Source organism: Dipodomys spectabilis, unplaced genomic scaffold, assembly GCF_019054845.1.
Source record: "Dipodomys spectabilis isolate Male_0828 unplaced genomic scaffold, ASM1905484v1 ptg000178l, whole genome shotgun sequence".
Lineage (NCBI taxonomy): Eukaryota > Metazoa > Chordata > Mammalia > Rodentia > Heteromyidae > Dipodomys > Dipodomys spectabilis.
In genome coordinates, this window is record NW_024870855.1 from 2,738,432 (window position 1) to 2,750,785 (window position 12,354).

Sequence of the window (12,354 nt, forward strand, 5' to 3'; positions counted from 1 at the left end):
CATGTGCTATTTTGATACAGAGAGCCATACTTGATGGCTAGAAGCATGTATAAATTCGATACAGAGAGCAGTACTTGATGGCTAGAAGCATGTATAAGCTGATGCAATCACTATAGCTCACCTCCAGTCAGCTCTAAGGGCCAGGTAAGAGGTCATTGCTCTTAATGTCCAGACTCTACTCACAGTGTGGCTGGTGCCTCCCTGAGTAGCTTGCAAGCGGTCTAATTCCCTTCCTTTCTTCTCTTCCTGGTCATATCCCTCACACCAGGGAGGAAAAGCTCTTTCCCATCCTATTATGCTTTCCACAGTCCTTTCCGGTTGCTTGTTAGTATCCAGAATGGCTTGTAACGCTGCAGCCTGCTCACTGCCACCCCAATTTCTGCTGTTTGTAATGATCCTGGCAGATGTGTTCTAGGTATCAGAGTTCTGCCGGCTGTGGTGACAAGGCAGAGGTGGGAGATTAACTTCAAACAAAAACCGGACCCCCTAATTGTGCTATGTCCTGGCACTACAGAGAAGCATCATTAAATTCCACCCTCCTCCATGGCAGCAGATTTAGATATTATTCTGCAATAACTCTGTCTACATACTCCAGGGATTACATAAGCTGCCTAACCTGGATTCTGAGTCTCTGTGTATCCATATGTAGAATGGTGATAATAATTTAGACTTCCAGTGTTATGAGGAGGAGTATGGTCAGGTTAGACACCCTTGATTATGTTACGCATTATGAGTATGTCTTGGCAGCTAATAAGTCTTTACATCTATTTCTTTCCTACAGATTCTTCTCCACAAATACTAAGTTGATATGACACCACCATAAATTGCAAGGTTCATCTAGAAAACAAAGGAATAATATAGTAAAATAATATACCAAATATTTGTGAAACATGTGATACATATTATTTATGAAATCTGATTTAAAACTAGAAAGGAATTGGGAGAAATAACGAGGAGACTACAGAGATATCTTTGAAGAAATACAGGTATTCATCATCCAATTGTCTGGATTCTAAATCACAGTGCATTAACTGGATAAAGAAAAATAGTATACAGGTCTTTAGTCTACTCTGGGAATCGCTGGTTCTGTCTAGAAAAAAAAAAACTTGCCAGATTCTCATTACGTTTGTGGCTTTGCTGCAATCAGAACAGAGAACCTCCCATGCCACATCCAGGATCACCTCCATGCAGCACTGTGCACACCTTCTAAACAGAAAGCTGGATTGTTCATTATGGTCTTTTGTTTTTGCTTTTTCTTTTTCTGTCAGTAGCGGGCTTGAACTCAGGCCCTGAGCACTGTCCCTGAACTCTTTCACTCAAGAATAGCACTTTACAACATTGAGACACAGCACCACTTCTGGTTTTTCTAGTCATTAATTGGACATAACAGTCTCAAGGACTTTCCTGCCCAGGTAGCTTTGAACCGGGTTTCTCAGCTCTCAGCCTCTTGAGTAGCTAAGATTACAGGCATAAGCCACCAGCACCAGGCTCATTATGTACTTAATTTCAACATTTTCTTTCCAAGCAATGATGTGAAAGGAACTCTGTGAATTTTTTATTTTACTTTTGTTGTGGGTCCTGGGACTTGAATTCTGTGCTTGGACGCTGTCCATGAGCTCTTCAGTTGAAGGCTAGCTGTCTACCACTTAAGTCACAGCCCCACTTCTGGCTTTTTCTACTTATGTGGTGCTGAGGAATTGAACCCAGGGCCTCATGCATGCAAGGCAAGCACTCTACCACTGAACCACAGCTCCCCTTCTGCCTTTTTGGTGATAAACTGTAGATAAGAGTCTCATGGACTTACCTGCCTAGACTGGCTTCAAACTGTGATCTACAGATCTCAGCCTCTTGTGTAGGTAGGATTACAGATGTGAGCCACCAGCACCCAGCAAGTGTACACTTTTCATGTCAAGTGTGTGTATGTATGAACACACAGGTGTGAAGCTGCAAAGGGATTTGACTTGTGAGCAACTATGAAATTTGACAGTTGTTTGGGAATACCTGATCACAGCGGTGAATCCCCTGGACCCTCCCATGTTATCTACCAGTGTTCTCACTCATCCATGGATGTGGAAGAGAGTTAAGACTCCTCACCTGTTGCGAACACAGCATCCAGTAGCAAACACTGCCAAATTTGAGCAGAAGTTAGCTGGCATTCTGAGTCATTGCCTAAGGCAAGGAATAGATTCAGTAGCCTCTGCAAGAGGGGGTGAACTCAAGAGTGCACCCTAGCCCAGGAGTGGCATCTGCCACAAGAGGGGGTGTACTCAGTAAAGTGCATTCTGGCCCCGGAGTGGCACACAGATGCCCCCCTATCCCTTACCCTCTACAAACCCAACACAACATGAGTCAACAATCCTAATATAAGAACCCAACTTCAAAACTACTAGAGGAAAACATAGGCATAACACTCAAAGACATAGATCTTTCTGAACAGGAATCTCCAATATTTCAGGAAAGAAGAGTAAGAATTGACAAATGAGATTGCATCAAATTAAGGAAACTTCCATGCCCTGAAGGGAAAAAAACAAGTCTTTTGTTGTTCATGGTGCCTGAACTCTGGGCCTGGGCGCTGTCCCTCAGCTCTTCAGCTCAAGGCAAGTGTTCTACCTCTTGAGCCACAGCGCCACTGCCAGTTTTCTGGTGGTTAATTGGAAATAAAGAGTCTCATGGACTTTCCTGCCTTGTTTTGAACTGCAATCCTCAGATCTCAGTCTCCTGAGTAGCTAGGATGACAGGCGTGAGCCACTGGCACCCAGCCAAAAAGAAGTCATTTGAATGAAAAGACAATTGAGAAAATAAAAGAAAACCTTTGCAAGTGATTTATATATCCAGAATATATAAAGAGCTAAAACCCGTAAGCCACAAAAGCCGAATAAACCTGTCAGTGGACCAATGACTTTAATTTAGACAGTTCTAAAAATGTGGACAAATGGCAACTAAATGCATCCATAGCCATAAAGGAAATGCAAGTCACAGCCACTATGAGATGCCATCTTTCCCCTCCAGAATGGGAATCATTATAAAACAAGTCCTGGTGAGAATTCAGGCAAAAAACAAAAAGAAGCCCTGATATACTGCTGGTGGGGGATGTAAATTAGTGCAGGCACTATGGAAGTAAGTATGGAGGTTTCTTAAAAAAACAACAATTAAAGACAGAACTATAATGGAATCCCTGTCTTCAACTCCTGGGCATATAACCAAAGGAGTTTAAATTGACACAATAGAGATACACCTAAGTTACTTCCACTCTATTCGAGAGAGCTAAGCCATGAAATCAATCATTGTGCCCAACTCCTGAGGGGAGAAATCAAGCCCTATAATAATCATAATGAAGTGTTACCCAGCTATAAAGAGGAATGAAATTATGTCATTTACAGGAAAGAATGGGAGAAACTGGTGATGGCTATCCTGAATGAGATAAGTTCAGAAAGACAAATGCCATCTTTCCCCTATCTTGGTCTAAATATGATTGCTATTATGGTTAGTAATAATAATACTATACAATTGTCAAAGAGGGAGACTTTAGGGGTGGAACTAGTTGGAAGGGGAGGGAAAGATGATGGAGAAGAATGTGATTGAAGTGTGGCATATATAAAATTAATATGATAAAGCCCACTAGAAACTTCAGAAAAAAGGTGGAGGGGGAGGAGGAAAGGGAGTTCAGGAAAAGGGGTACAAATTCGGCCCAAGTGCAATTTATACATATGTAGAAATATCACAAGGAAACCTTCTTGCCCATTTAAGTTATACCAGTTAAAAAGATCAGTGTTAACCAAATGCAAAACAGAATACAAATCAAACATTATGTAATGTATCTGCAGAAGATCGTTACTAAAATTATTCATCTGTATTGATAATTTTTCATCCCAAACTGATCAATTATTCTTATTTAATTGGTACTCTACATTAAAAAATTTCTTCATTTGGACTTTTGAGTTTGTTTGTCCTGATGTTTCATACCAACTTGCCATGAACTTTGCAGGTGTGTGAACAATAAGAGAACAGGGCTGTGGATTTTATATATATCTTCAAAGTACAGTCAGCCCTTTAAAGAAAACTACTACTTTATCTTAAATAGATATCTTTTCTCAACTGTAGTACAATTAAAGAGTATTTTTTAACAAGCAAGCAAAGATAAACAGTGAAGAAAGAGATGGAATAACTGAAATATAGAAGCAGAAACTAAGCAGGAAAATCACTTGAAACGTGAAGAGAACTAAAAGTATGGGGCAAGAGAGGAGTGGAGGGGAAAAGAAAATAGCCCTGAATCCACTGCTTCCATGTTGATGAGAAATCAAGTGATGACGTGACAGCACCCTCACTGAGAAAACACGAGGGGCTCTTGCCAAACAGCGAAAAGACCCCATGTGGAATCCTATACAGCTCCCTTGTGCTGAAAAGCAACCTTTAGTGGCAATGTTTCATAGCAGTTTATACAAAATAAACCATGAGTTGACCAGAGGAAAAGAAAGCTCACCTTATTATACCACATCAATAATCGATTTTCCTGAGGCTCCTCATGGCTCATTCCATAAAGGCCAAATAATGCAGCAATATTATCTTTTGGTCTGCCCCTGCCTTCCTGCTCAGGAGGATCCCATTTGTTGTTCTGTTGAGGCCCTACCTATAAAATTTCTCAAGGGCACTCGATGCATACAAATCCAATCAATCGATGTAGTCATCTGGAATAATTCAGGAAAAAAAGGAAATGTATAATAAATAAATCAGCACTGTTTTCACTCCCAATCCCTTTCCTCATAGCTAGGTGATTTTGTTTCAATTACCTGGATACTTAGTTTAATTATTCACCCAGTCTTTCTTTAGAGAAATTGCCATAGAATGGGGGTATACACTTTTCCAAAATTATTCAGATTTTGGGGTTTTTTTCAGGTCCTGGAGCTTGAACTAGGGCCTAGGCAGTGTTCTTTAGCCTCTCTGTGCTCAAGGCAGGCGCTCTACCATTTGAGCCACAGCACCACTTGCAGCCTTTTCTCTTTATGTGGTGCTGAGGAATCAAACCCAGGGCTTCATGCATGCTAGTCAAGCACTCTACCACTAAGCCACATGCCCAGCCCCCAATTCTTTAGATTTTTAAACTCTTTGGATTTTGGTCCCTTCATTTAGAAAAAAGAATAATAAGTTTAGGATAGGGATTCAAAGAGATAGAGGATAAGTGCACAAAGGAGACTGAGTCTACTTGTTTCTTTCTTGTTTGCCTCTATTCACATTTTTAATCACTTTGTATATACAAAACCCATATCTATATGCATTTGCTTATATTAAAAAACCAATGGCTGTCCCTCAGCTCTTCAGCTTAAGGCTAGTGCTCTACCACTTGAGCCACAGTGCCACTTCTGGCTTTTTCTGCTTATGTGGTGCTGGGGAATCAAACCCAGGGCCTCATGCATGCAAGACAAGCATTCTACCACTGAGCCACCTTCCCAGCCCCTTCTCAATTGCTCCCTTTTAATTGTCACTTCTTAATTGCTCCCTTTTGTGGGATGCAATTTTTTGGCACTGCATCTATCAGAATCCTTTAGAATATTTGTTAAAACATGCCTCACTTGGGCCCATCTTCAGAATTTCTGGTAGGAAGCTGAGAATTTGCATTTCTGACCAGCTCCTAGGCATTGCTGCTACTGCTGCTCTTCCCACAAGGACTTTGATACCCCTTTAGTTTTCTAGAGCTTCCTATGCTACCAAACCTACCTGGAATGTCTTTACCTAGGTAATCTATACCTACATGTCAAAACCCCACAGTGGACTAAGTGAAGCCAAATCCTCTCTTCCTTTGCTTTCTGCTTCATCTGCCTTTATCCTCACTAAGGAAGGCATGTCAGTATTAGAGGTACTTAAAAGCTGTTTTGCTGGGCCTATGAATTAAAGATAGCAGGAGAAAAACTTGGCATCTCCTTTCTATTTTGTATGTGTCCACAATTCTCTCTACAGTCACTCTACAATCACCCTGGAATCAGTGAAGGACAGGATTAATCAGTATCTTTAGGACAAGGGACCACAACTACCCCTATGGACAATAGCACCTCCTCAGGACAGACAATTCACAGGTGATGATTTCTTTATCTCAGCCAGTGATGACAGAGAGTAATGAGAGAAACACACATGCACACACAATATATGTATGTATGAATGCATGCACACATAAACTGCTTTACAATTCTGGTCAAATCTGAGGAGAGAGAAAGTCTCAATCTGATTGCTGCTTTGCTCATAACAGTGTCACAATTCATAGACGGAGGAAACAAAATCATGAAATAGGCCGGTGCTGGTGGCTCACGCCTGTAAACCTAGCAACTCAGGAGGCTGAGATCAGAGGATCATGGTTCACAGCCAGTCCAGGCAGGGAAGTCTGTGAAACTCTTACCTTCAATTAACCCCCAGAAAATCAGACGTGGTGCTGTAGCTAAAAGTGGTAAAGTACTGGAGAGCCCAGACCCTGAGTTCAAGCCCACAAAATAAAACAAAGCAAAATGAAAGAAAGAAAAGAAAAACGGAAAAAAAGGCAGGAAATACACATAGTTAGATTTTGGTGTGGGCCCCAGTAACGGAACTGGCAGACAGTCTTTCTCCTGGGAGCTAAGTATTTCTGCTGGTTCTAGGGGAGGCCATTCTCACTCATGGCATGGTATAGAAATTGCAAGGGTCCCAGGTCCCTCTCAGCATGGGACCAAGCTTCAGCCTGGCTGCATTTTCAGCAATGTTGGGAGTGGGCGGGAGGCTCACTGAAGTTGATTCCAAGAGTCAGTGGAAAGGAAGAAGAGTGCACGACAGTCAGTCCTGCTGCTTTCTAGAACTCTAACTGACAGGGCCAAATCCTGAGCTAACACTGAGATCATCACTTTCTCTCACAATCATAGACACTTCCTTTAGAATGGGAAGAAGCAGCACAGTTGGGCCAAGGCAGGATTTGGTACCAGGAATCTTTTATCTAAATTACTAAATCATCCCAATAGCACTCCACCTTGATCTTCAATACCACCCTTCAAGCCCAGCCCCTTCAAGTCACCTTTCCCACATGTACTTCTGAGAGAAACTGCTTTGCCACCTTGCATTCCAGTCCTTTTCAGGTCATCTATGCCTCTCCTTACTTCCTTCTAAACTGTACCCTGAGAGCATGCCTTATGTATTTAGTGGGTTGAATTGAAACAGACAAGAGAGTGCACACTGGACACGTGCCATTGCCAAAGGGGGGAAAAATCAAAGACATTGAATTCAAATTTGGGGGAAAAAAAGCCCTAATAAATCCCCTTCAGGATGAAGAAGGCTAGCCACAGTATGAATGAGATTTCATAATACCTCCCAAATGTTTCAATACTCTATTATTTCCAGCAACATTTTTATGAAATAATGTGCATAACTATCCAAAAACCTTTTCATAATAAAACTAAATTTAACCCTGGGATAAAACACAAAATTCAGGAGCTGGGAAGGTGGCTCAGTGGTAGAGCACTTGCCTTGCATGCCTAAGGCCCTGGGTTCGAGTCCTCAGCACCACATAAGCAAAAAGTAAAAAGCCGGAAGTGGTGCTGTGGCTCAAGTGGTAGAACGCTAGCCTTGAGCTGAAGAACTGAGGGACAGTGCCCAGGCCCAGAGTTCAGGCCCCACGACCGGACCCAACCCCGTCCCCGCCCCCCCGCACAAATCAAACTGCTACTCTTAATGTTCGTAGAAACATGGTGCCTACTTAGTTGGTATCACTCAAGTAAAATAAAAGTGGCACTCCAGAATAAAATGTTCTTTAAAGAAAAAGAAAGAAGGAAAGGTCACTCACCTTAAGACTAGCTGGAGCATCACGTCTTCACAATGTAAACCAATGAGAGTTCTGAATAATGCCAGGGACACCACACAGAGCTGAGGAGTCATGAACACATTATTCTATTTCAGATACTGGAACAACAACCTCATCCCCACCACTGTCAAGTAAGTCAGAATTCCAAAATAAAATGGCTTTCTTTCCTCTAGCAGTTTTATGAAACACACACTGCTGACGGAGAGAATGTGTACTGAGGATATGGGCTCTCCTGTAGGAGGGGGTAAGGCAGTGTCTGGGCATGTCACTGAGCAGAATTATCCTATAAACATGCCAGTCTCAGTGTCAGCCATTAAGGATCCAGGAAACATGCTCCCTGTACCACCACCTCCTCCCCCTTCCCCTCCCCCTCCCCTTCCCCCTTCTCTTCCTCCTCCTCCTCTGGTAATTTATTCTCTTATCTTTTAAATATGGCCTTGGTTATTCATAGGCCAGATCTCACAGAATGCAACCTAGCCCAACTGTCTTTTAGAGTTCTCAGCTTTTCTCTTGGCTTTGGGGACAAATATTCTCCTTGGTTCCATTTCCTAAACCACTTACAGTGTGATAATGTACTTCTCAAAGAAGTTTGTTTTTAAAAAACCACAAATTCTTTCAATTTCTGATTTTCATAAGGAAAAAAACAAACTTCCAAATAGTGGTGATACCCAAAGGTATGTTATAAAACCATTGTACTCTTTTGAGAGTAAGCGTTCATCAATCTTCCAGTCCATTTAAGTAATTTAGGCTCTCATTCTTCGTACAGGAGAGTAAGTACTAGTTTGTCTTGGAACAGGATGGGCTTCAAATCCGGTCAATGAAATCCATAATGGTGTGGTAAAGAAATAGCTGTACTTGACCTACCCTGACACATCTCTTTTGTTCAAGGAAAGTCGTATACCTGTAGTTAGTCAGAAGCAGAATATCCACCAATTCCAAGTCATTGTATGTGCTGTTTCTTTACCTGGAATTCCTTCCTCATCTCTTCAAAATGCACCTCTTACTTATTCTCAAGGACTTAGGTTAGGTATCAACATCTCTTGGAAATATTTCTATCCTTCCTCACTATATTACCATTCAAAACCTCCTCTGTCCAATCTCAGTTAGGTATCCTTCTTACCTATTGCCAGGAATCCTACAAATCATTGCCAAGTGGGGAAGGGGCTCAATTATATCTTTTTATAACTGAGTTCTTTGTTCTATGTAAAAAGTACCTTATCAGATACATGATTCAAAAGAAATTCTCCTATCCTTTTGTGGGTAACCTTTTCAATTTGTTGATGTCGTTCATGGAAAAACAAAAGTGTATCATTTTTCTGATTGATGTCCAATGCACCTGCTTTTTCTTTTGCTGATCATGATTTTGGTGTTGTATCTTAGAAAACTATCATAAGGCCACAAGATTGAGTCCTATGTTGTTGTTGTTGTTATTTGAAGAGTTTTATACTTTTTGCCAATACATTCAGGTCTTTGGCCCATCTGGAGTAAATATGTATGCGGTATGACTTAAGACTGACTTTTCCATATGAATTTTGGAATCAGCTTATGAATTTCAGCAGAGAGGACAGAAAAGACAGGGAATGCTTTAAATCTCCAGATCAATTTGGAGAGTGTTCTTATATTAACAATATTGGGACTTCATTTCTTCCTAAATATTTTATTCTTCTAATGCTATTAGAAATAGTATCATCTCCTTAACTTAATTTTTGGATTACTTACTGCTATTGTATAGAAATTTCATTGATATTTTACATTAATCTTACATGTTGCAACCTTATTGAACTCATTGTGAGTTCTAATAGTTTTTAATGTACTCCGCCTTAGTTTTTTGTATTACAGATCTCGTCATACACAAGTGCAGATTGTTTTTCTTCTTATCTGAATGATTTTATTTTCTTACTTAATTTTCCTGACTAGAACTTCAAGTACCATATTGAATATAACTGTTGAGTACAGGCATTCTTACCTTACTCATTTTTTAGGGGAATTGTTTTGAACATTAGCTCTGAGTTTGTCAGAGATGTTAGATATTGAGTTGAAGAAGTTCCCTCTATTCTTTGTTTGTTGATATGTTTATCATTTTCTATACCTTCTCAGATAAAGATAATTTTTTCTTTTATCCTATTGCTATGATATAGTATATTAGCTGATTTTTTAGACTTTAAGCCAACTTTGTAATTCTAGATTGCTAACTCTCATCTGATCAGAGTATAATTGTTTTCATATATTCTAAATTCTATTCACTAGTGAGAATTTATGTGCCTTTATTCATAAGAAATATTAGTCCACAGTGATTTTTTTCCTTCCTTCTAATATCTTTGTCTGGTTTTAGACTCACCCTGAGCTCATAAACTGAACTAGAGTGTGTTCCTTCCTATTCTGTCTTTGGAAGATTCTGTGAAGCAGTAATTATAATTATTCTGTTTTAAAAATTGTGATAAACATATTATGAAATTTAATTTCTCAATGAGTTTTAAGAGCACATTTAATAGGGCTAAATATATTCACATTGTCATGCAACAGATCTGTAACACAGTTATAGCAAAACTAACTGAATACCCACTCCTCATTATCTTCACCAGCCAGCCCCTGGAAACAACCATTCCACTCTACTTCTACAAGCTTAACTACTTTAGATGAACTACTCTGATGAGTGGGTTCTAGCAGCTCATGCTAGAACTGGCTTTCTTTTTTTTTTTTTTTTTTGTCGGTCGTGGGGCTTGAACTCTGGGCCTGGGCGCTGTCCCTCAGCTCTTCAGCTCAAGGCAAGCGTTCTACCACTTGAGCTACAGCACCACTTCCGGTTTTCTGGTGGTTTATTGGAGATAGGAGTCTCACGGTCTTTCCTGCCCGGGCTGGCTTTGAAACGCGATCCTCAGATCTCAGCCTCCTGAGTAGCTAGGATTACAGGCGTGAGCCACCAGCGCCCGGCAGAACTGGCTTTCTTTACCTCGTACAATATCCTCAAAGGTTCATTAGTGTTGTAGTATATCAAAGTAGATTCACATTTTCCTGATGATTTCTTGTTTGACCTACTAATTACTTAGGAACGTGTTATTTAATTTCTATTTGTGGATTTTCCAAATTCCTATCAATAGCTTTTCATTTCAACCCTTAAATCCACTGTAACCAGAGAACATACATTGTGTGATCTTGATCCTTTCAAGTTCATTAAGTCTGTTGTATCCCCTGTCTCTCTTGGAGAACGCTGCATAGACACTTGAGAAGAATGGACATCACTGCTCTGGTTAGACAGAGTATCAAGTTAACTATCACTCCTATCATGCCTCTTTTTCTTTCGAGACTGGGTTTTTTTTGTTTGTTTTTCTTTGGTCAGTCCTGGGGATTGTCCCTGAGCTTCTTTTGCTCAAGGCTAGCACTCTACCACTGAGCCATAGTGTCACCTCTGGCTTTTTGTTTTTATGTGGTATTGAGGAATTGAACGCAGGGCTTCATGCATGCTAGGCAAGCACCCTATCACTAAGCTACATGTCCAGTTGAGACTGGGTCGTGCTGTACCATTCTTGCTATTCTTTTGAGTCTACTGTTTCAGTCTCCCAAGTGCTACGACTATAGGCGCATACCACCATGTATCTAGCTCCTGATTATATTTCCTCAGTAATTTCTTTAGCAGTTGCTCCCAATATTTAACTTATCAGATTCTACTTTAGGTTTATGCTAAATTTTTTCCAGTGAAACATCGAACTGTTTCTACTATTCTCCTGTTCTCCCTCTTTATGCTCTTATTAGGTTAAATATATTACAGTATATATACAATAAATCCAAAGGTATGTTGTTATTCTTGCCTTTAAAAGAATACTTTTTATTACAATAGGGATTGCTTTTGGTAGGGAGTGTGGGTATGAAAGTGGCACTAGTGGTGTTAAGAGGATTGTTCAAAACAGAACTCCCAACTAAGTGACCAGCACATCAACTCATAATTTCCCAGCCTTTCACTTCAGAACACATGGACATAAATATAACTTCCAACAACTGAACCTGATCTACTGCTTTTCTTTCTCTACCTGCATCTAACACAGTTCTGCCCTTCTGGAAATGAGTTCTGCTTGTTGCACAGAAGAGAGGGCCAACATAAGCCAGGGGAGGAAAAATGTCCTTCCTATCAAAGGTGGCAGTGCCTGCCACCTCCCTGGCAGGACTCCAAAAAATGAAAATGACATACTTCATCTCTACCCGAACGGAAAGAAGTTAATGGCTGTGGAAATAAAAAAGAAAGGAGAAAAAACAAGAAAAGTAAGACGAGTAGAGATGATCCAGTTTCCCAAACAAACCCATGGATGCTGAGTTGCAAGGCACTTCCTCTGGAGCTTGCCTTACCCGGAACGGGGTGTTGATCCGGCTGGTGAGAGTGTCCAGGATGTGCACGTTCTCATGCTGGTGCAGCAGGATGAAGCGCAGGAAGAGCTCCAGCAGTGCGGGCTCTGAGATGCTGCGCAGGAAGAGGTCCAGGTATGGGGTGGGTGTCATGACCTCCTCCACAGTCACCTGGGACCTACAAGAGAGTGAGTACAGGTGAGCCCCTT

At 40.8% G+C, this 12,354-nt stretch overlaps 1 pseudogene; it reads right to left on the reverse strand.

Annotated features, from left to right (window-relative positions):
* The window catches only part of LOC122120754, a 60,257-nt pseudogene that overhangs the window by 6,543 nt on the left and 41,360 nt on the right, over nt 1-12,354 (reverse strand).